Consider the following 24,442-nt stretch of genomic DNA (forward strand, 5'->3'; position numbering starts at 1 on the left):
CTCCCAGCATGGTTGGCTACGTAAGTCTAACTCACTCACTTATGCTCTCTAACTTAAGGCTTGACTAATTATAGGTTCTTTAGATCAACAGACCTCTGATGCTAGGGAAACCAGGAACCCAATGTTCCCAGAAGATCAAACTTCACCATGCTGGAAAGTGGCATCCCCTGATGCTAGTGAGTCTCCTTGAGATATCAAGGACGATGACGCATTGTAGCACTGCTTCCCCTGCATGTCAAAGCCCACTACTTCTCGGAGCACCTGGGTGGCTCAGCCAGTTAAGCGGCTGCCTTCAGCTCGGGTCGTGATCCCAGGGTCCTGGGATTGAGCCCAGCATCGGGCTCCCTGCTCAGCAGGGAGTCTGCTTCTCCCTCTCTCTCTCTGCCTCTGCCTGCTTGTGCTCTGTCAAATAAATAAACAAAATCTTTAAAAAAAAAAAAGCTCACTACTTTTGTGTGCCTCCCCCTTAAACACTTCCTGCTTGGGCTGTGACTTTGTAGATTGTCTTTGGACATGAATCTACCATGTTCCCCACTGGCCAGCCTCCTGAACAAAGCAAATTCTCCTTTCCAACTGTGAAAATTAGTCATGGGATACCTCACTAAAGGGAGTCAGAGGTTTTTGGCAGGAAGAGGCCTCTTGCCCTACCACTGGAAGTCAGTTTCTGACCCAACAGAAAGAGATGTACTTGATCTTACGTGGACTTGATCTTGCTCCAAAATACTCCTTTATTCCAGTCTAAGGAAGAGATGCCTTTCTTATGTATAAAAAATACTTTCCCTCCTCATGGGCTTTTGTATATAAATGGACTGACTTAACAAGAAGTAATTTAGAACTTCAATGGCCGTAACTGAATTCTTTGCTCTTTCCAAAGTTACTTTTATCAAAGATGAGGTGGAAAAACATGGTTCTGAGATTGACAAAACTGAATGGGATTCCTATTTTGATTGGTATTTTGAAGGTTCCAAACCCTATCAGGAACGTCATATTGCCTCATACTGACATATAATTTTTCAACTGCAAAAGGTAAGAAAACAGTTGCAAACACGGAAAAGGGCTTCTGAAGCCTACTCTTCCCCTCCCCCACCTTCCCTGCCAATAGTCGCTAGGAAGCCGCCCTGCGCTCAGGCCCCGCGTCCGAAACCGCCTCCCTCGGTGCTCTCCCTTCTTCATCTCCACGCTCATTCTATCCTTTTGTTGCACCTCCCTTTTCCTCTGAAGTTCCCTCTGCTACCACCTCTCCTGAACCCATTAAAATCTGCCCCCTTAAAGTTAAGCCTTCTGAAGATCTAAGTGGACACAGTTTATGTTCACCGGAATAAGGGTGAACTTGGAGCAGTAAAGAGTTCCCTAAAGTGACTGAGGATCTCCATAGGTTTGCTGAAGAATTTAACATATTGATTCAAAGTTGCCAAGCTGGTTTTTCAGATTTATATCAATTGGTCCACACGCTTGCAGTGAGGGCCAGGCCAAACATTTGATGAAACTAGCCCAGTGGAAATATCATGAACAGGATCTAAAGAAACAGACGTGTAACTTTTGGCAAGATGCTAGAAAACTTGCTAGAAGACACCAACAATCAATTATATTGGCTATTCTGAATCCAGTAGATCAGAACAAAATTCAGGTCTGTACACAGGAGGCAGATGAGTCCCTTCATAAGGATTAGATTCAACTCCAATTGTCTTTAAAGGTGGATTCTGTCAGGGTGCCTGGGTGGCTCAGGTGGCTGAGTGTCCGATTCTTGATTTCGCTCAGGTCATAATCTCAGGGTTGTGAGACTGAGCCCTGATTCAGTCTCCAGGCTCAGCACAGAGTCCGCTTGAGATTCTCTCTCTCCTCCCTCTGCCCATCCCACTGCTCCTGCTCTAAATAAATAAATAAATAAATATCTTTAAAGGTGGATTCTGTCAAGAACCTGAATGGTCCTGGAAGTAGATAATCCCCTAGAGGCTGCAGAAAAAATCTCATGCCTCATGAAACCTTGATTTTGACTTTATAGGACCCCAAGCAGAAAACCTGGAAAGCCCACTGAAATTCAATATATATAATCAGCAGAGTGTTCTTTTTTAGCTCCTAAATATGTGGAGATTTGTCACAGAAGAGATAGAAAACATCTACACATAGACATAACATTAACTATTTTGTACGTTTATATTGTATAATTCTTATTTTACATTTAAATAAAGTAAAAATCCTCATTCAGTGCCCCAAGTCAGTAACACTTTGACCTTCAGTCATAACAGTTCATCAGTATGAGGTGTATCCTCTTTCCTGTGCAATTACAGAGTGTGTGTGAAGTTCCATTTGTTTTTTGGGTTTTTTTTAAAAGATCTTATTTATTTGAGAGAGAGAGAGAGAGAGAGAAACACAGCGAGAGAGGGAACACAAGCAGGGGGAATGGGAGACGGAGAAGCCGACTTCCCGCTGAGCAGGGAGTCCGATGTAGGGCTTGGTCCTGGGATCAGTACCTGAGCCGAAGGCAGATGCTTAATGACTGAGCCACCCAGGCGTCCCGTGAAGTTCCATTTGACATTGTGTAACACACATACAAACTAAAATATTTTGCACTTACTTTAACGTTTGCATAAATATTGTCATACCAATATTACTGCCAATAAAATTGCTTTTCTTGGCTCCCTACTCAGTGGGGAGTCCGCTTCTCCATCTCCCACTACTTTGTGCTCTGTCAAATAAATAAATAAATAAAATCTTAAAAATTGCTTTCCTTAATCAATGCCATATGAAGGTGGTGCCATCTACTGCATTTCTGAAAGATACTCCACTGTAATTGTAAATGTAACACTTGTTGAAACACTTCCTTGTTCACACACAAATGTATCTGTCTCCTGCTATCACACACATGAAATGTGGATCTTTGATTTGTACACATGTAACTTAGTGGGTGGTTCTGGGACATGAAATTGTTGCACCATCATGACTGTGTGTTCTTACAGTGAGCGGACAACTGTTGAACTACCCTTGCAAATCGATTAAAACACACACACACACGGGGCGCCTGGGTGGCTCAGTTGGTTGGGCGGCTGCCTTCGGCTCGGGTCATGATCCTGGAGTCCTGGGATCGAGTCCCGCATCGGGCTCCTGCTCGGCAGGGAGTCCGCTTCTCCCTCTGACCTTCCCCCCCTCCTGTATTCTCTCTCTCAAATAAATAAACAAAATCTTTAACACACACACACGCAAACACATAATATCCCACCGTGTTTTCACTGTTAAAAAAATTAAACAGGGGGGCACCTGGGTGGCTGTCAGTTAAGCGACTGCCTTCGGCTCAGGTCATGATCCTGGAATCGAGTCCCATATGGAGTCCCATATCGGGCTCCCTGCTCGGGGAGAGTCTGCTTCTCCCTCTGACCCTCCCCCCCTCTCATACTCTCTCTCTCTCTCAATCTCTTAAATAAATAAAATCTTTAAAAAAAAATTAAACAGGGAAGCCATAAACTCAGGGGCTTTAATGTCTCAGTAGCCTCTGTAAGCAAACCACAACTTAATTCACAGTCAATGCACTGGAAAGGAAGAAAATGAACTTAAGACCAAACAATTACATCATCTAGGGGCACCTGGGTGGCTCAGTCGTTAAGCGTCTGCCTTTGGCTCAGGTCATGATCCCAGGGTCCTGGGATCGAGCACCCTGCTCAGCAGGAAGCCTGTTTCTCCCCCTCCCACTCCCCCTGCTTGTGTTCCTTCTCTGTCTCTCTCTCTCTGTGTCAAATAATAAATAAATAAAAATCTTAAAAAAAAAAACAATTACGTCAACTAGGCCTTCCAAAAATAAGGCACCTGCTTAGGGTATATCCAATCAAAAACTGCCCTTCCACAACCTCTCTAGAAAAACCTCATTGCTACCTCCTACAGGTGGAGCAAGACTAACCATTTGAAAACACAAATCTACTGGTCAAATTTACTCTGGAAAATTTGAATGTATATACACTTCACGTTTAAGATCACGGTACCACCTTTCATTTTGACCAGTTTCTCAAGTGGCCTAAACTCTTTACCCACATTGCAAGCGGGCAGAACACAGGGCAACAGATCGGCCCGCCCTGCTCCGCTCACTTTTGCACATGCGCACAACACACCAATGCGATTCTGCCCTCACTTCCCCAGACTTCCCCCTTGGTAAGGGCTCCCCATAGCGCCTGCGCATATAGTGGCCCAACAGGTGCTGCGCATGCGCACACAGGATTTGTGGCGCACACAGCTTCTCTCTGGGCCCAAACCTGCAGTCGTGTGCTCCTCCCTTTACCAGCCGGGGTCTCCAGAGCACCACACCTGAATCTCATCTCAAACAAGCCCACACATCTGAGTTCACAGTTCAGGCAAGCTGGGACCAGAGTCTATGTTCAGCCCCGTCCTCCCTCTGACCAACGTTATCTCACCCAGAGTCTACCTGCCCTCCCCGTTTCTGCCTTTCCTATTGCCAAAACTTCACACACGTGCACACTGAAAACAAAGGTGAACCCCTCAAGGTCCTGAGCATGTCATCTGCCACAGTGCAGAGGATGCCAGAAACAGACGGAGATGAGGGACTGGACACCCACGATCGCCCTGTGCAGTATGAATGCATATGGCGCCGGTCAGTCCCACCTCCAGCGGACCCACTGAAGCCCCCGGATTCCTGTTTCTTATTTCGGACCTAGCATTGTGTGCACAGAGCTCAGGTGCCCAGAAATTACATCGGGATTAGGCCCTCTGCCTAAATGGGGAGTACGGAGACTTACAGGGAATTGTCCGTTCAGATTCTGTGGAAAATAACCTCAGACCACGAAATTGCCCTCCACAGCTCCACTGTCAGTCCCTGTGCCTCCCTTCTCAGAACAGCTCAGAGAACAGAGTTCCTGGCAGGCCCACCTGGGTGGCCCAAACTAGCATTCACACTTTCCTGAGGCTCAGCCGCAGATAAAGCAAGTAAGAGATTTAAAATTGGGGGAGGCAGTTTCACCTTTCTGCTTAAAACACTGCTTCCAAGATAACGCATAGCACCCCACCTTCCATTCCAGGGATGTCCACTGATAGTCCACACATTAAAATTAATCAAATACATAAATGCAAATGATGGACCCCTCAAATTTCCCTCAGAGCCTCTAATCCACCCTTCCTATCTCCCAGGCTGCTCTCTATATTTGTGCTATCATGACATTATCTTTAAGGTTAATGATGATGAAAAAGAAAAGAACCTCTACAATCCCAGGGAGGCGCACCCAGCATCCAAATTCTTTTGGAAAAGATGATCATAGAGGACCCAACTTCCAGGGCTTTAGAACGATTAACATGCATAATGTATGTAAGATTCCCAGCACAGTATCCTGGACACGGTGCATCCTCATATACCTGGAGCATGCAGTAGATGCTCAATAAACATTCCTTTCATGAATGAGCACATACTATTTATCCAAAACAACTTTGCTCAGACAACACAGCCTTATCTACTCCCTTCCTAACTTGTATGGGATGAGCAGAGAATGTCATCTTCCCAGAAGCTGTTAGGAGTCATCACTGAGAAAGGCAGTATTTGTGTTGAGAAAGGATAGTTTGGTATAAGGGACTCAGATGTGCTCTTCTGCTCTAACATAATGCTACTGGAAATGAAGTCTGGGGACAGCACCCTCAGTGAGTGTTAAAAATACACACTAATGGGCTTCATCCACACCTAGGGAGTCATGATACCAGGGTATGGGGCCCCTGATTCTATTTTTAATGGGAACTTCAAATGGTCTGCATATTCATAAAATTTTGACAATGTTTGAAAAATAGTTCTCAGCTATGGCTTCATGTTGGGATCTCCTGTGTAGTTTTTAGAACTACCATGTCCAGTGTCCCAACCACAAAGATTCTGTCACTTAGTCCTTGATAGGGCCTAGCATCAGTTAGGTCTTCATGAAGGGGCCTAACATATTCCACTGTGAGGCCAATGTAAACACTGAAGCTCCCAGGTACATTTCTGAGGACAGAGCACAGAGTCTGGTCAATGGGGAAACCTCCATGGGGAAGGCTACTCTGCGTAAGATTTGATAGGGGAGGGTCAGTCTACCCCCGCATTTATGATGCTGTATGAGAATTTGTGTGTGTCTCCAGGAGACAAGTGCACCCAATAATGGGAAAGGAGTAAATCACATTGGGGCCTCCACTTAGAAACTCCCTGTGTGTGCAGATTTTCCCATATCCCCGAAAGCAATGGAATAGTAATCGGGTCACATAGACCCTTAGTGGCCATTGGGAGGCTTTTGGATTTCACTGTGAATGTCATGGAAGACACTAGAACAGAAGGTAAGTCCTTAGAGGATGTAGGAGCATGTGGAAAGTGAGACAGGAGATGCCCCTCTGTGACCACCAGAGAATTAAACATAGGCTTCCAGAATCATTCCATTCAAGCAGAGCATCCCAAACCACATTTTATGGTCAAGTTTTCTCCTCTGACCTTTGGCCCCCACCTGTGTCATCTGCTTCATTCATTCCCACCTACCTGGGTGTGTGGCTACTGTCTCCTTTCTCTTCATGTGCCGGGTTCTTTACTTTTCCAAAGAAGTTGACCAGATCCAGACTACAGACAGCAAGACCTATTGACAAGAAAAAGAAGCATGACTCTTGCCGGAGAATCTACAATTTCAAATCCAGCACTATGCTCGGTAGAGAAGAGAGCACATTGCAGAAGCATATAGAAAATTATTTCCCCAAACACCATTTCCTGATGGCCTTTTTAGAATACTTAGGAAGGATTTTCAATTTTCAACGTTCAGCTCCTTAACTCCACTTCCAAGTACTGCTGAATCAGAAATAAGGAATAGATATTTGATTTTAAGATGTGGGCACCAGTATTTTATGCCAGTTAGTTTGTAGAATTATCACTAATCTAGAGTGAAGTTTACAGATAACCTCAGGGAATGGTAAGGCTGAAATCAAGACAAAACATCATGAATACTTCCTTCCTTACACCAACAAATGTTATTTCAAGGAAATAATCAGGCATTTGTCATTTGTGCTGAATCACACTACAGAATTTTAAGAAACTTGAATATACAGTAATTACACAGTACTTGTTTCATTCTGCTGAAAATAAAAAAAAGGCAATAAAGGAGAGCCTATCTGTGACACTATGCAGAATTAAATGGAAACTCACGAAACCAAAGACCATTTAGTACCTTTATTTGCAAAGGCCAAGATCTCCTGTAAAGAAAGGCGAGAGCCCACATTTTCCGGGGGAATCTAGCAGAAAGACCCCGAACCAAGTGAACAAAGTTAACATCAGTTAACAAGACAAACTGGTATCAGTGGCCTGATGCACCTAGGACTCTACTATTGTGATAAAGTTTAGAAAACAAACAAATCATATTATGATTCCAATCATGAAAATATAGCAGTTTTATGAAATTTCAAGCCAGAGATAGCTCCCATATCCCGGAATCTTTCATGTATTTCAAATAGTAAGTCCTTCGTTGAAGCAATCTAGACAGCAAGGCTTTCTTTTTCAGAACACTGACTTATTCTGGGCCTGATAGCCACCTGGATTGTTTTTTCATGGTCGTTCAGTTTATATAGACTCAGACTACACCCAGACAGAATCTAAATATTACATATTTCCTCCTTCATTGCGATTCCAAAACCCGACAAATCCCCAGTGAGGATCGTGGATATCAACACATCCCCATGTTGATCTGTCACAGAGGGAATATTTTCAATACTTGCAGGTCATGAATTCATGGTAGGAATTCTTCATGCTGCATAGAAAGCCCAGTTGGAGAGAATAGAGAGACGGCCCCAGGATGTAAGAGGGGAATATCCTAAAGGGCTGACTTTGACAATCATTAAAAGGATAAATAGCAGTCCAAAACAAATTTGCTAGGAAGGACAAACAGAGGTAGAGAAGTAAATGTGCAAATTCTAAACACATGGCATTTCGGTAAGAAATGGGGACACTGCCCTGAGCTAAGTCAAGACAAAACTTACCTGAGAAGCAGGCATTTCTTCCTCTCCCTTTTGCTCTTGATTGTTTTCTCGGCTGAGAGTGTGTAGAGAAATCACACCTGTAAGCCTTTAAAGGCCTCAACACGGCCTCATTACCTGCTATCATCAGCTCAGAGACAGAAGGATCTTGAAATGCACAAAAGGCCAACCTCTACTTTGTCACAGGAAAGATTCAGGAAAAAAGAGCTGCTATGTGGACATTTGCACGTGAGTTTCTCCTTCCCCGGTTTCAGATGTCCTCCCCTCCCACAGACAGCCACAAATCCTGCCACAGGGAACGTGGACTGCACTGACCTGCCCCTTCCAATTCCAGACCAAACAGTCTGTTACCTTCTCTTCAAATGAAAGCTGAAGTCAGCTTTCACAAATACACCTTCGAATCCTTGGGCTTCACCCTGGTCTACCTGAGAAGCACCTGAAGCACATAGTTAAAACAGCAGTGATGTTCTTACCCTGACCAATAGACAGACTCTGGCAGAGGGCCCAGGTGATGGTGGTTCTTAAAACTTGCCATGGGATCTTTTATTTTTTTTTTAAGATCTTATTTATTTATTTGACAGGGAGACAGGAAACACAAGCAGGGGGAGTGGAAGAGGGAGAAGCAGGCTTCCCGCGGAGCAGGGAGCCCGATGCGGGGCTTGGTCCCAGGACCCTGGGATCATGACCTGAGCTGAAGGCAGACGCTTAACAACTGAGCCACGCAGGCACCCCTCGCCATGGGATCTTTACTGTAAACCCAGGCTGATAAGCAATGATGTGCTTTCAAATTTTAATGTGCACAGAAATCATTTGGTGTTCCAGGTTCCATAGAAGGAATGGTGATTCTGCAGGTTTGGAATGGGGTTTAAGAATTGGCATCTTTCCCAAGTACTTGTTAGTGCTGATGCTGCTTCTGGAAACCCTCGTTTAGTGGCTACACTAGAGAATGCAGGCACAGCACACCTGAGCCCCGCACACCCACCCCCACCATCTTACGTCAACACAAACATTTCCTGATGAGTTCCCAGTAAAGAGTTTATCATTTACTTTTCACTGTTGTGAGTTTATTGTTGGTCCCAGGAAAGACCATCATCACCACCCTGAAGGACCATAGTAGCACTTTAAAGTATACAGAAAGAAAGCTACTGAATGCACTAATGTCTAAGCAAGTCTCTATTTGGAAAACAATGTAATACATTGATTACTGCAATGGTGATTGAGCACTAATTTTCTGTTCACAAGGAAGTTATGGTGCACCATGTTGGCAACTTCACACATGATATGATTTCATCCCCATAATACCCTGCGAGCTGGGCACTAGATGTCCTATAATTACCATGAAGATGTAATACTGGGCCCCACCTATCTGCTTTGCCTCCTGTTTCCCTATCAATTAAAAAGAAAAAATGTTTGTGGCTCTCTGCTGCTCCTCAGTCAGCAGACAGCCATGTCTTCCGGTAGTGCAAGCTGCATCCCCAAGACACGATGGTGAAGGTGGGGGTAAACAGATTTGGTCATTTGAGCACCTGGTCACCAGGGCTCTTTTAAATCTGGCAAAATGGATATTGTCGCCATCAATAACCCATTTACTGATCTCAACTACATGGTCTACATATTCAGTATGACTCCACCTATGGCAAATTTCACAGCATAGTCAAGACTAAGAATAGGGAACTTGTAATCAATGGAAACCCCATCTCCATCTTCCAGGAGTGAGATCCCACCAACATCAAATGGGGTGATGCTGGTGCTGAGTATGTTGTTGAGTCCACCGGGATCTTCACTGCTTTGGAGATGACTGGGGTTTACTTGAATGGTGGGCCCAAGTGGGTCATCTCTGTCCCTTCAGCTGATGCCCCCATGTTTGTGATAAGCATGAACCATAAGAAATATAACAACTCCCTCAAGATTGTCAGCAATGCCTCCCGTACCACCAACTGCTTGGCCCATCTGGCCAAGGTCATTCATGACAACTTTGGCATCATGGAGGGACTCATGACCACAGGTCATGCCATCACTGCTACCCAGATGATCATGGACAGCCTCTCTGAGAATTTGTGGCATGATGGCTGAGGGGGTTGCCCAGTACATTATCCCTGATTCTACCAGCACTGCAAGGACATCCCTGAGATGAATGGGAAGCTCACTGGCATGGCCTTCTGTGTCCCTACCCCCAGTGTGTCATTTGTGGATCTGACCTGCCACCAGAAGAAAGCTGCCAAATATGATGACATCAAGGAGGTGGTGAAGCAGCCATTGGATGGCACTCTCAAGGGCATCCTCAGCTACACTGAGGGCCAGGTTGTCTCCTGTGACGTTCACAGGGACACCCACTCTTCTACCTTTGATTCTGGGGCTGGCATTGCACTCAATGACCATGACCAGTTTGTCAAGCTCATTTCCTGGTATGACAACGAATTTGGCTACAGCAACTGTAGCCAAACCTTATGGTCCACATGGCCTCCAAGGACTAAGAGCCCTCTGGACCACCAGTCTGAGCAAGATCAAGAGGAAGAGAGAGGCCCTCAGCTGCTGGGGACTCCTTGCCCCAAGTCATCCCCCAACACACTGAGAATCTCCTGACCTCCAATTACCATCTCAGACCCCCTGAAGAAGGGGAGGGACTGAGGGAGCCCTACCTTATCATGTACCAGAATAAAGTATACTGTACCCAGCAAAAAAAAAAAAAAAAAAAAAGGAAAAAAAAGTTTTTATATAATAGGGCCAAAATATGGATGAATGGAAAAATACAGAAAGGTAGATTAGTAGTTCAGAGAGTTTTCATTCTTGTGTTCACATTAGAGGATAGAAAATGTTTGACTTTATAAGTAAATGCCAGTTTTCCTGTACTTTATCCACACTTATCAGGAATGTATGATCATTTTAATTCCTCCACATTGGTGTTAACAAAATTTTTTTTTCTCAAATTTAGTCATTCTAGCAAATAGAAAGTGTCATCTCCCCGTAGTTTTCCTGCATTCTAGGAGGAGTGGTTAAAAAAATATATGCATTATATAATTTAAGATATAAAATACATATAGAATATATTATGTATCATAAATAATACATAAGATATATGGATGCAACATTCAGCCTTAAAAAAAGCAGACAGACATCCTTCCATTTCAAAGTAGGGGAGCCTGGAGGATCTTATTGTAAGTGGAATAAGCTGCACAAAATGGCAAATACTGCTTTATCTCAATTGTATCTGGAATCTAATAAAGTTGAACTCCTAAAAGCAGAGTAAAACTGCAATTTCAGGACATGCCTGAGGGCGAAGTGGGAGATGTTGGTCAAATAGTACACAATTTCATTTATGCAAGATGAATAAATTCTGGGGATCTAAAGTACAGCATGGTGACTACAGATAAATCTGTGTCTATTATTATACTTGATATTTTCTGAGAGTATCTCTTCAATGTTCTCAACAAAAATTAATTAGAAAGTCAGAAATAAAAAATCATAACACGGGCGCCTGGGTGGCTCAGTTGGTTAAGCAACTGCCTTCAGCTCAGGTCATGATCCTGGAGTCCCAGGATCGAGTCCCGCATCGGGCTCCCTGCTCAGCAGGGAGTCTGCTTCTCCCTCTGACCCTCTTCCCTCTCATGTACTCTCTCTCATTCTCTCTCAAATAAATAAATAAAATCTTTAAAAGAAATCGTAACACTATGAGGTGATGGGCATGTTAATTAGCTAGATTGTTTTAATCATGTCATAATGTATACATAGATTTATGTTTTGTTACTTGAGCAACTACTGAATCTGCAGGAATGGAAAACAGGATTCTGGGTGAAAGGCCGGTGAAGCACATGATTTAATGATAAAAACAGAAATGAAGGCAAAAATATTTAGTCATTTGCTCCCATTTATCGGATTCTGGGTTTTGGGAATTGTGAGCACCAGCCCTGGAGAGATGAAAGAACAGCCATTCAGAATCTGATCTCCAATCTGTCCTGGGAAGGGAGGAGCTCCAGAGCCAGGCCAGACCTGCACACAGCCTCAGAAGGGGGTGGATCTGGTTTGGGCTTGGGAGGGAGCTGGCTGTAGGCTCTGATCTCCCTGCTTCTGGGGTATGTCTGGGCCTGTCATTCCTAAGCCTGCCCAAAGAAATTCAACACCCAGACTTCATATTGTTTTAATCTATTTAGTCTCATTCCTATTTCAGAAAATAAAATAAAAAGCAACTTAACATAAACACTTAGCATTTTCAGGGGCAATTATATTAGAAAGCTTTTATTCTTACAAGAATGCAAAATAAATGTTACTGCTACTAAAAATTCTTTGGTCCATGGATGATCCATCAAAGGCGACACCAGAACTCACACCACAACACAGAGAGGGAACTGGCTCAACTGAAGTAAAGTCCCCTTTATACCATCGCTTCCTCACATTGACTCCACAATCCTAAATTCAACAATGTACCCATTCGCTCTAAAAATCTCTGGATGTTACGGATCATGACTCTTCATTTGTTTTTTTAATGACCGACTGCCATGGAAATAGTTTCTATTTGCATCTCTACACCTGCTCAGTGTTCTTTAACCACAGGAGGGACTCCCACCTGGGCCATGAAGGCAATTTCTTCTATGGAGGGAGGAGAGGACCCTGGATGACTCACTCTTTCTCTGAGTGGGAAACATATTCAAATTCTACACAGTCTACACAGGACATCCCTATGTATTACAAAGAGTCCCTGATACTGGAGAGTGTGTCCCCAGGGAGACTGAATTGATGCCCCCATAGGGATCCAGGGAGCAGAAACCTTAGGCTGAGTCTGTGCCATCAGACAGGGCACAGACCTGTCCTGGTGGAGCAGCATCCTCTGATGCAGGTGTGATGTACCCTGTCCGTGAGCAGGGCTCTCTGGAGTAAGAAGCCTCTACTTCAGTTAACATGGGTTACAAGGAGCTGTAGGTGTGGTCATGATTCCAGATTTGTTGTGGGTCTTAACCTTGCACTGTTAAAGGATCTTCTCCCTTCCTGAGGTTGTACTAAGGCAGGACCTAGTGTGAAAGGTTTTAAGCCTATGCTTGTTAAAACTTACGGATTTGGCATTGATGATCAGGAGCGCCAGTTTGTTGAAGGACCATCAAACACGTTAACCATCTTTGTGGAACTGTCTTCAAAACCCCATGCCCAGGTATATGCTAGGAAAATATCTTATATTGAAAGATACACATTCAGTGGGGCACCTGGGTGGCTCAGTCATTAAATGTCTGTCTTTGGCTCAGGTCCTGATCCCGGGGTCCTGAGATCGAGCCCCGCAACGGGCTCCCTGCTCGGTGGGGAGCCTGCTTCTCCCTCTCCTACTCTCCCTGCTGTGTTCCCTCTCTCGCTGCCTCTGTCTATCAAATAAATAAATAAAATCTTAAAAAAGAAAATACACATTCAAATGTATTATTTTTCTTTTTAAGAATAGATCCATTGACCCCACATGACCTTCAGGGCAGAAATAGCTTCTGCAAGCATTTGGGCAAAGGGAAGGGGGGAACGTTAGAAGTGTCTCAGTTTCTTGGCGACATTGAGGTCCAGGTATTCGTCCAGAAAGCTGTTTGCAATCCCCAGGGCGCCTAGGACCATCAGCAAGGCCAGACTCCCCAGACTCAGCCGGAAACCGGTGATCCTTTTTTTAGCTGCTTCTGAATATCCCCAGAAATACTGGTGATGGGCATATATGTAGACCAGACCCAGACAAATAGCAAAAACTTGATTGAAATACCATCCAGCCATCCACAATGTAATCAGAAATATGGGGTAAAACTCCACAGTTTTGTTATGCATGAAATATTCTTTCAAACTCTGGTGACCCAGAGACTGCCGGGGGTGTGACTTTGTATTTTAATCTTGCCTTTCCCACATGCAAAGCAAAATAACTTTGTTGACAGGCCAACAGGACTGAGACAGCAGCCAGCAAGACTGAATGCCCAGCCATCTTTCACATGAAAGGTTCTGGTTCAGGGAGCTATTTGTCGAAATCCCCACATTCAAATGTATTTTGAGTATCTCTGTTTTATTTCAGGAGCAATGATTGAACTGTAACCTTTAACTCCTGGGACCATTAATACAACATATCCTATGGATAATTATATAATTACAAAAGGATTCATTGTACAGCTGTAATTTATTATTACTAAAACAGATTTTTTTTTTAAGATTTTATTTATTTATTTGACAGAGAGAGAAACAGCGAGAGAGGGAACACAAGCAGGGGGAGTGGGAGAGGGAGAAGCAGGCTTCCCGCGGAGCAGGGAGCCGGATGTGGGGCTCGATCCCAGGACATGACCTGAGCAGAAGGCAAACACTTAACTACTGAGCCACCCGGGTACCCCTGAAACAGATTTTCTATTTTATTCACAATTTTACCTACAATGTGACTGGCTCGTAATTGTATATAACACCCTGGGAGACATGAATATATAAATGACTGACACAGACAAAAACAGACTACATTTTCTCATGAGATGAGGAAGTTTTGGAATTCCTCCAGGATACAGAGAAGGACCTGGATATACAGTGGTCATCACCCAAGAGAATAAAGGGGCTGGCAGTTGGGAAATATACATCAATCAAGGCCAAGTTGTTCACTTGCTACCAGATGGTCTACTGAGAAAGAGAAAAAGTACAATGATGGCAGAGAGGGTATAAAAAGTTACAAAGGTGCTTTGCAGGACAAAGATGCGTGGGGTGGTAGGTGTTAGCTGAGGGGAGGAGCTGGGTATGATATTGTTCCTGTGAAGGTGTTAGCCCCTACGCTTGTGTTTGCACAGAGTAACAGCCATAATGAGTTCTACACACAAAACATCCGAGGTACATCTGAATGCTGCATGAAGTGTATGTGTTTATCACAAAATACAGCAGAACAGGTGCCAATATCTACAGCATTTGTGATGTATTTATTGATCTTCTTGTGACACACAAACACAGTAATTGTGATATTTACCAGCTCCTATAGGTTCCAGCAGAGGACACTGGAAGGGATAATGGAACGTGAGACTGTTTGTTCCTTAACGCTTTGCCCACCTGGAGTTCTGGGCCCGACGGTGATGGCCTGGAAGACAAGGAGCCAGAGTTGCCAATGGACACAACTCTGGACACTACGTGGAACTGAAAATACATCTGCATCCCAAATCAGGGAGAAAACGTTTCAAACCAAAAGCTGCCAAGGTGTCTAGGATTAACACCAAAAGAAAGGAACAATACTTGGCTACATTCAGATGACCGAGAAAAACCTCTCAAACTTGTCCTGGCTCCAGTGCAGTAAAGGGAAATAATGATGACATAAGAGGTAGAACTCCTGCAGGTTTCCAGGGAAAATCTGGACCAGGAAGATCATTCCCACTGTCAGATTCTCAGCTGTCATTTTCAGGGTTCAAATATTTACATTCAAAAACAGAGAAAGCAGCATGGAAACAGGAGTTGTGGGCTAGGTTTTCCATGAAAAATGAAATCCATAAAATTCAAAGTCTAAAGTCATTCTACAGTCTTTACAATGTATGGTCCAGTTATTAATGCTTTATTCTCATGATTTTAATGTTCATGATTTTATGAATTTGGACTAATATTATTCCTTTCTTACCAATGTCACATAATAGAACACATATATATTTGGAACAAAGCTCTGAAAGCTCTTGCAAATTACTAAATGATAACAGCAGTAGGAGCATTTTTTGTTTTACGGAAGGGACTCTGGGCGGGCTCCTGGTTGGGGAATGGCCATGAGAAATACCAAGTCATAATCAGAATCTTGGAAAACTCAGCTTCATCTCCCCACCCCCCTTAATCCAGAGAAGGAAGAAGCGCTGCAAATGGAATTATTACTGGTTATGCGTACATGAAAGCAGCTCCAAAAAACCCCAATAGTATGGAGTTGGGAGTGATTACAGGCTGGTGAACACATTCACACAGGGAAGGTGACACTGCCTAACTCCATGGGGACAAAATCTAATCATGGGAGCTTCTCAAACCTCACACTATGTATCTCTTCATCTGGCTGTTCATCTCTACCCTTTATCATAGCACTTATTTATTTATGTATTTATTTATTTATTTACTTATTTTAAAGATTTTATTTATTTATTCATGAGACACAGAGAGACGGTGGGGTTGGGGGCAGGCTCCTTGGATGCGGGACGCGATCCCAGGACCCTGGGATCATGACCTGAGCTGAAGGCAGACACTTAACCGACTCAGCCACCCAGGTGCCCACCTTTACTTATTTTCCAAGATTTATTTATTTGAGAGAGAAAGAGCACATGGTGGGGAGGGACAGAGAGGAGAAACTCAAGCGGACTCTGTGCTGAATGCAGAGCCCCACACGGGGATCAATCTCAGGACCCTGAGATCATGATCTGAGGTGAAACCAAGAGTCGGAGGCTTAAAGGACGGCGCCACCCAGCTGTCCCTATAATAGCCTTTAATTAGCTGGTAAACGTGTTTCCCTGAGGTTTACAAGCCCCTCTAGCAAACTAACTGAACCCAAGGAAGACATTACTGGAATCTCTAAACTATACCCAGTCATTCACAAATACAGGTAATAGCCTGAGCTTGTGAATAGTGCCCGGAAGTATTATGTAAGGCGGGAGGGCAGTCCTGTGAAACTGAACCCTTAACTGTGGGACCTGAAGATATCTCTGGGTAAATGTTCAAATTAAGTTAGATTGTAAGACATCCAGACGGTATTGGAGACTTGCTATCTGTTCTGGGGAAAGCACCTCCACTCTATTTGTGACCAGAAGTGTCAGAAGTGCTCTATGTAGTAAGAGGGGCACAGAGCAGAGAAACACATTAGGGAAGAACTGGGTTTTTCTCTTCATAGAAAAGAATAGGTTTCTTTTTCTTTATAACTGATGAAAACAGTTTAATTAAAAAAAAAGGATTAATGATCATATAATATTGGTAGAGTCAACATTTGAACCTGGGTACCTATAGCAACAAGAGGCATTCAAATACCCTTCCAGAAGACCTGTTCTTGGATTGTCTCCTCTGTCTGATAATCAATCCTTCATCCAAAAATCTTCACACAGAACAGCCTCCATGGTCTAAGACTTAAGAGTGTAAGATCCAGCCCTGGACACATACATATACCCTGAATGGGTATTTAACTGAGCACTGAAGACCAGGTACACAGGTCCAGCTTCCAGGGTTTAAACACAGAAGTCCAGCCTACACATGAGTCCACTTTCACATTTGGAGAACCAAGACCATAGTCTACCTAAAACAATTCATGCCCATCTGTATATCTGACTGCATTCTTCATGGGCTAACTTCATTGAAGAGGACAACCATAAGGATGCCCCCAGGGTGTCATGCTCAAAGCAGGTTCCCAAAACAGGCCTCATTGGCATAACCTGACAACTTTAAGAACAGAAAATTGGGGGCGCTACAGCCCAGCCCAGAAATAATGAAATGGTAACATGGGAAGAAGCCTAGAAATCTGAGATTTTACAAGTGGTCCAGGTCGTTCTGATGCAAAATAAATTTGACAGCCTGTATAGTAACTAAGTCAAAGATCATTCCTGAATTATGCAGATAGTTACTCTTAGATATTCTCTATGTGATGATGTTACTTATGTGACACATACACACAACCTAGACATTTACCGTATTCCTAAACAAATAGTACCACAACATAGTCTGTCTTGGCTACCTCATCTTCCACATGTCACTTCCTTCAATGCCCTCCTCCAGCTTCCTGGGATCACCCATAAATACACTTCTCATCACATTCTTTCATCAAAATAATCCAACTTAGAATGAATTGCAATTTATTCAAATATTTCATCAAATAAGATATGAAATACATACAGCCAAAAATAGATGTTATAATTTATACTGGAGTTGAATATAGAATTCTACGAATCTGCATTTGATGATTTCTACCATGAGAACATAAACGAATGCAGACTAAAAAGCTCCTCATGCTCACCTCTGAAGAATTAGCACTCCCATTTCCATATATGATAAAATTATTGTGAATCTCAGTAGGCACAGTCTAAATTTCAGGGCCTTTTCATAACATCTGATTCTAGTGCAAGGCATGTCCTTTGTATCAGATGCCTTGAAACCATTCAGGTAACACTGGCCATTCCCAACAAGCTTACACGTCCACCTGTGTTACAGATATGTGGTTACTTAGAGTAGCCTCGACAGCGTTCTCGTCAGTGAGATAAAGAGAGAAGCACCTGAAAGAGACTGGCCTGCTCTGAGAGAAAAAGGAGTAGTTCTAAAACAAATTCCCTGAGTCCTTAACACCACCTCCTTGATGCATGGAACATGGTTTGATGCCTGAAGGTGAGGCAAGCATCTTTGGCCATGAGAGCAAGTATTAGCACGATGTCTGCTGCTGGACAATACCAGAGAGAAGAACTAGAGTATACCATCGCGTGTATGAGCCATTTTATCAGACATGAGCATCTACCTACTCATTATATACATCAAACACAGTACCCATCTTCTTTTCTGTAAGGACACATCTGCCTTTTCATGGTATAGCTGAACACAAAGTAACAGCTACCCAAAAAAGCATCATTATACTTCACTTGTACCAATGTTAAATGTGAGCACAACCTACTACCCAACTTCATGGTATCAGTTTCCCCAATTGACAGAAATCCTCTTTCATGCTCCCCACAGGATGGGTAAAAATGCAGCATGAGCTGAGAGTGAACATAGGAACGTCAATCTTTAAAAAAGTACATGGACTGTTTGACGCCGAAATGCTCTCTCTCTCTCTGACTGGTGAACTGTCCCCCAACTAATCAGTGCCTTGCACAGACCTCAAAGAATAACAGTCGACATGGGGCTCAAGCAGAACCGAGTTTCCTACCATCTACAGTGGACCAGACTGACGTTGGGCTTATATACGTAAGATTCTAGTGCTTTGAAAAACGACAGCACACACCTTCCTGATACTTCCAGTGTCCACAAGGCTTCTACATTTCCAACAACTACTCTGCCATGTGACATTTGAAGGGTATGGCCACAACATTTGCATCTTCCACCAACCCCTCTCCTTCCACTCCCATGGTTTTTGGCCTGAAAAGTACAGGAACGTCTATCATCCAACAGCATCTGTCCTCAGTACTACGCAAGAATTTATGAAATCATGAAGACAGGATCGGACTTCTCAGAAGGAATGGGGAAGAAAATGCTACTAAGACAATCATGAGGAGGGACAACTGGGTGGCTCAGTTGTTTAGGCGTCTGACTTCAGCTCAGGTCACCATCTCAAGAGTCCTGTGATCAAGCCTGGTATGGAGCTTTGCCCTTGGCAGGGAGTCTGCTTCTCCCTTTCCCTCTCCCTCTGCCCTTCCTCCAATTCGTGCTCTCCCTCCCTCTCGCTCTCAAATAAGTAAAATCTTAAAAAAAAAAAAGGAAAGTACACTTACAATAGTGTACTATAAGAAATATGTACATGTAAGTGGACACGCACAGTTCAATCCCGTGGTGTTCAAGGTTCAACAATACATTATAGTTAGTCTCTTTACCTACAACTTTGTTTAATGTGGAGTAAGTTAAAATTAGTGCAAGGATAACATGTCATTCACCACACATTAGTATTAACACGCACACACAAAACATTGTTTCATTAATTAAATAATAAGTTCAAACATGGTCTAACAAGCTCCTGCAAAATCACTGTACGATCCGAGGTCAAAATACAGATTACCAGCTTTGAACGAGCAATCTTGTTCATCTTCTATGATCAGAAAGTTGTGGCCCCGTGGTTTTACTAATAACATTCCAAATATGTGATCAAACTGTTTATGTTCTCAGTAAGGTTTCTGGTCAACAGTAGTCTACTAATAGTTAAATGTTGGTACACATACAAACACAAGCATTTTCCTTAGTTCTTTTACACCTAAATTATATCTTAAGCTCTGTGTATTTACAATTTGCATTCCATGCATACCAAAGCCATGGGAATCTTTTTTGCTCAGGACATGCAAAAAAAAAAAAAAAAACTCATGAACAAAGAATAAATAGTATAGAATAAAATTTTATAAATAGTGATTTAGAATTCTGCAGGTATGGCTTATATTTCTAGTGACTTTGTTACACTAGCTTTTTTTTTTTTAAGATTTTATTTATTTGACAGAGAGAGACACATCAAGAGAGGGAACACAAGCAGGGAGAGTGGAAGAGGGAGAAGCAGGCTTCCCGCGGAGCAGGGAGCCCAGTGTGGGGCTTGATCCCAGGACCCTGGATCATGACCTGAGCTGAAGGCAGACGCTCAACGACTGAGCCACCCAGGCACCCGTTACACTAGCATTTGTAGAGTCCCTGGGCCTTTTGTGGTGAGTCAAGTTTCAATAAAAGGACACCAAGGAAAATGAAATAGCCAAGTTCATTACTCATAGATCCTAGAGGATGTACACGATATGCCTTGACAAGTACATGATGGAGTCAAGGAGTGCAGGCAGAGAAAGAGGCAGGAACTGGGGCAGATACATTTATTAGGGTCCATGGTTGGCACGCCTTGCACTTCATGGGCAAGTCTAGAATGCACAATTCAAACCAAAATATGCAGAGTATGATAACCTCTGTGGGGTCTTCTCTACAGAATGCACAAGGGAAATATACTGAGAATGGAGATTGTTGTTTACAAGGACTCGTGGGGTTGTCGTATCAGGAACTTACGCTAGCTTGTAACTTTGAGGGCTGTTACCGAATACATTTGCTACCAGGAGGAGCAAGTATCAGTTCAAACCTCCTGCAAACAGCCTAGTTATATCAAATGGAGTCCAAGGCAGCAATACCAAGAAGTGAGATAGCTACATTATACTTTTTATTTAATGATTCACTTTATTATTTATTTGACAGAGAGCACAAGCAAGAGGGGCAAAGGGAGAGGGAGAGAGAATCTCAAGCAGACTCGCCACTGAGTGTAGAGCCTGACACAGGGCTCGATCTCATGAACCTGAGATCAGGACCTGAGCTGAAATCAAGAGTTGGAGGCTTCACTGACTGCCACCTAGGCACCGCTCTTGATAATACTTCTATATCATCTGCGTTGTAGCAGTCATAATGTCCCAGTAGTTACAAAGGGGAGGAAAATATACAATATATAAATTTGGGAAAGATAATCTCAAATCATTTGAGGCTTCATGCTACTGGGAAGAGGTAATACTGGTTATGCAATCCCATTGCATTCATAAGTACAGTTGATTCTGGTACAATGCAGGGGTTGGGATTCTCCTACGTATGTATACTCTGCTGTCAAAGAAGTTTTAAGCAATGCTTAAAGGTTTCACCAAATTGTTTACATTTGTAAGATTTCTTCCCAGTATGTATTCTCTGATGTTTAGAAAGTATTGTGTGCTGGTAAAAGGCTTTGTCACATTCATTTCATTTTTGAGGTTTCTCCCCAGTATGTGTTTTCTGATGTCCAGGAAGGCTTGAATGCTGGGTAAAGGCTTTACCCTATTCCTTACATATGTAAGGTTTCTTCTCAGTATGAAGTCTCTGCTGTTGAGTTTTGAAGACTGCTTTAAAGCTTTGACACATTTACTACATTAGTAAGTCATCTCTTCAGGAAGGATATGATGACATATAAAAAGGTTAAAGCTTAATAAAGGACTTTCCAACATGTATTTCTTTTATACTGGTATCTGGAAACTGAGTTCTTTAAAGTTTATTAGGATTTACCCTTGTTAATGTTTATTTCCAGATTTATCACATTCATAAATTCTTTCTCCATTATAAACACCTTGGTAATTACTGAAGATCAAGTCCTCACAAAAGGCCAGCCGAAGTTCATCACACACAAAATGTTGCTCCAAATTATGTATTATGTGTTATCTATTGAACAGTGATGGTTGGATACAGTCCAATACGTATCAAAATTAGGGTCTGGAATAGGACAGACTATTTGTTGGTAGAAGAATCACGAACCCTCAGGAAAGGAATTCTGAAATTGATTATATTTAGACTTTTAATCTTCAAATTTCTAATTTATAGAAATCTTTGAAAAATTAGTACCTCCTGTATTTGAAATGGTTCAAATCATTACTTGCAGCATGGAATAGGTGATTTTCCAAAATATCTGCTTTTGTTTCCAGAGAAAATGTATGTATAAAAAAAGGAGCTGAGGCTTTGTATTCACAGAGTTCTGCAAACATAATGGTCTTTTTTTTTTTTTTTTAAGATTTTTTATTTATTTTTGAGAGAGAGAGAATGAGAGAGAGAGAAAGCACATCAGGGGGGAGGGTCAGAGGGAGAAGCAGACCCCCCGCTGAGCAGGGAGCCCGATGCGGGACTCGATCCCGGGACTCCGGGATCATGACCTGAGCCGAAGGCAGTCGCTCAACCAACTGAGCCACCCAGGCGCCCTGCAAACATAATGGTCTTAAAGCGGGATTTTCCCCAAAATGTTTTCTATTCTCTATTTCTTCTGGCAGGAAGGATTCGATTAAGGGTAACTGTCCCAGTTTAGTTATATCCATTGTAACACTGTTTCTGCCCTTCTCAGTCTTTCATTAACTGTGATCTCAAAGCCGCAGCTTCCATTGTCTTCCCAGTAGCACGTTATCGAATACATTTTCTTTGACTGTTTTTTGAAGATTTTATTTATTTAATTGACAGAGAGAGAGAGAGACAGAGAGAGACAGAGAGAGAGGGAACACAAGCAGGCGGAGTGGGAGAGGGAGAAGCAGGCTTCCCACGGAGCAGGGAGCCCGATGCGGGGCTTGATCCCAGGACCATGGGATCATGACCTGAGCTGAAGGCAGACGCTCAACGACTGAGCCACCCAGGCGCCCCTCTTTGACTGTTTTTTGTAAAAAATGCCAGGTGTCACGAGAAGACCTAATTGAAAAATACCAAATAAATTATCCCACATAGTACACTTGCAAGTATATGCTTTAAAATGCTAATGTATAAAATTAATATTCATCAGGTGACATGAGGAAGATGGAGAAATAGGAAGCACAAGGCCTGCTCCTTCATGAAGACACAAACTAACCAAATTGCCTTTCTGAGTGCTCCAGAAGCCAGTTGGGAAAACACAACACCCTGAGGCAAACACAAATGAAGAAAAGCCTGTTTGAAGAGAGAAGGAAAGTTTGTTACATTGCCCCAGTAGCCAGCGTTCACCCTACCTGGCACTCCATGACAAGACTGCGAGAAAACTCTCAACTCTGCTCAGGAAAGACATGCGTGAACTTTGTGGGCAATAATCTGGCTTCTTTACAGCTGCCTGGAGGACTTGTTTCTTTCGTGCATGACATGGAAGGCTGAGGGAATGGGAACAATGGGAACACCCACTTGATGCATTGTGGTGACTACTCACAGAACAGGTAAGGACTTGCTCAAAAGCCAGAGACTGCAGTGCTGAAGATCATCATGTGCAATTAACAGAAAACAACAATTATTTAACTGTGAAAGTACAAACACTCAGACATTACACATCCCCAGAATACGTTTGATAGGCCCCACAATTACGGCACAGATGGCTGTTATTTGTGTTCTCCATTACAAAGCAAGTACATAAATTCTGGGTCCAGGGCTGGTTTTTAAATTTCCAGACACCACCAAAAGATCACAAGGCATACAAAGGAGCAGAAAAATGTGTTACAATTAAAGGAATAAAACAAACCTCCAAAAACTGGCCCTAAATTAATCAAGCACTATAAATTACCTGACAAAGGATTCAAACTAACTATCATAAAAGTGCTCATGAAGGAAGAGTAGAAACCAGGTAACTAAATGATATCCAGTAAAATATGCATGACCGAAATGAAAATCCAGAGACAGGAAGTTTCAAAAACCACCTAACAGAAATTAAGAGCTAAAAAGCACAAACTAAATTTTAAAGTACACTAAAGGGTCAGCCAGCGCCTGACTTGATGAAGTAGAAGAATGACTAAGACAACTTAAAGATCCCTCATTTTAAATTATCCACTGAGGAGATTAAAAAACTTGTGGAAAAGGACAGGGGCCAAGGGACTTATGGGACACGAACAAGTAGACCAATCTATACATTAAAGAGGACTCCCCCCCAAGGAGAGGAGAGTGGAAAGGGGCAGAGAGCTTATACGAAGAACCACTGGCTTATACTTCCACAATTGTGGAAAAACAGAGACATGCTCAAGAAGCTCAGTGAAGTCTAAGTAGGACAGATGTGAAGACATGAAGACACAGGCACATTGTAATTAATGCATCAAAAATCACAAGTGAACAGAGAGCTTTGAAGGAGCATGACAAAACTAATTTCTCCTGTGTAACAGAGCTCTTCTAAGATTATTAATGGTTTCTCAGCAGAACTTACAGAAAGAAATGCGAGGGATAAAATCTTCAAGTACCAAAAGATCAAAAAAAAAATCAACCAAAAACACTGTATCTGGCATAAATGTCCTTCAAAAATGGAGAAATGAAGACATACCCAAGTCAAATCCCCTAGAAGTGTACCATTAGACCTGTCCTACAAGAAACGCTAAAGAAAGGCTTTCTGGTGAAAACACAAAGATTCTAAACAGTAATTAAA

General features: G+C 42.8%; 1 protein-coding gene and 2 pseudogenes across 3 annotated transcripts in view; 1 reads left to right on the forward strand and 2 right to left on the reverse strand.

Moving 5' to 3' along the window:
- Nucleotides 1-24,442, reverse strand: part of LOC113935793 (putative protein ZNF720) — a 169,199-nt gene that overhangs the window by 76,951 nt on the left and 67,806 nt on the right. The window contains exon 2 of one of the 3 annotated variants that reach the window (XM_035725237.1): nt 6,482-6,575. The exons of 1 other annotated variant lie outside the window; for it this stretch is intronic. The gene's annotated coding sequence lies outside the window, so the exon portion shown is untranslated. Of the gene's footprint in view, nt 1-6,481; nt 6,576-24,442 lie in introns of those variants that run through there. One more of the 3 variants, XR_004819755.1, reaches the window with a different exon arrangement.
- On the forward strand, nt 9,445-10,433 carry LOC113935848 (annotated as a pseudogene).
- LOC113935888 lies at nt 13,453-13,891 on the reverse strand (annotated as a pseudogene).

This window comes from Zalophus californianus, chromosome 17 (genome assembly GCF_009762305.2).
Source record: "Zalophus californianus isolate mZalCal1 chromosome 17, mZalCal1.pri.v2, whole genome shotgun sequence".
NCBI lineage: Eukaryota > Metazoa > Chordata > Mammalia > Carnivora > Otariidae > Zalophus > Zalophus californianus.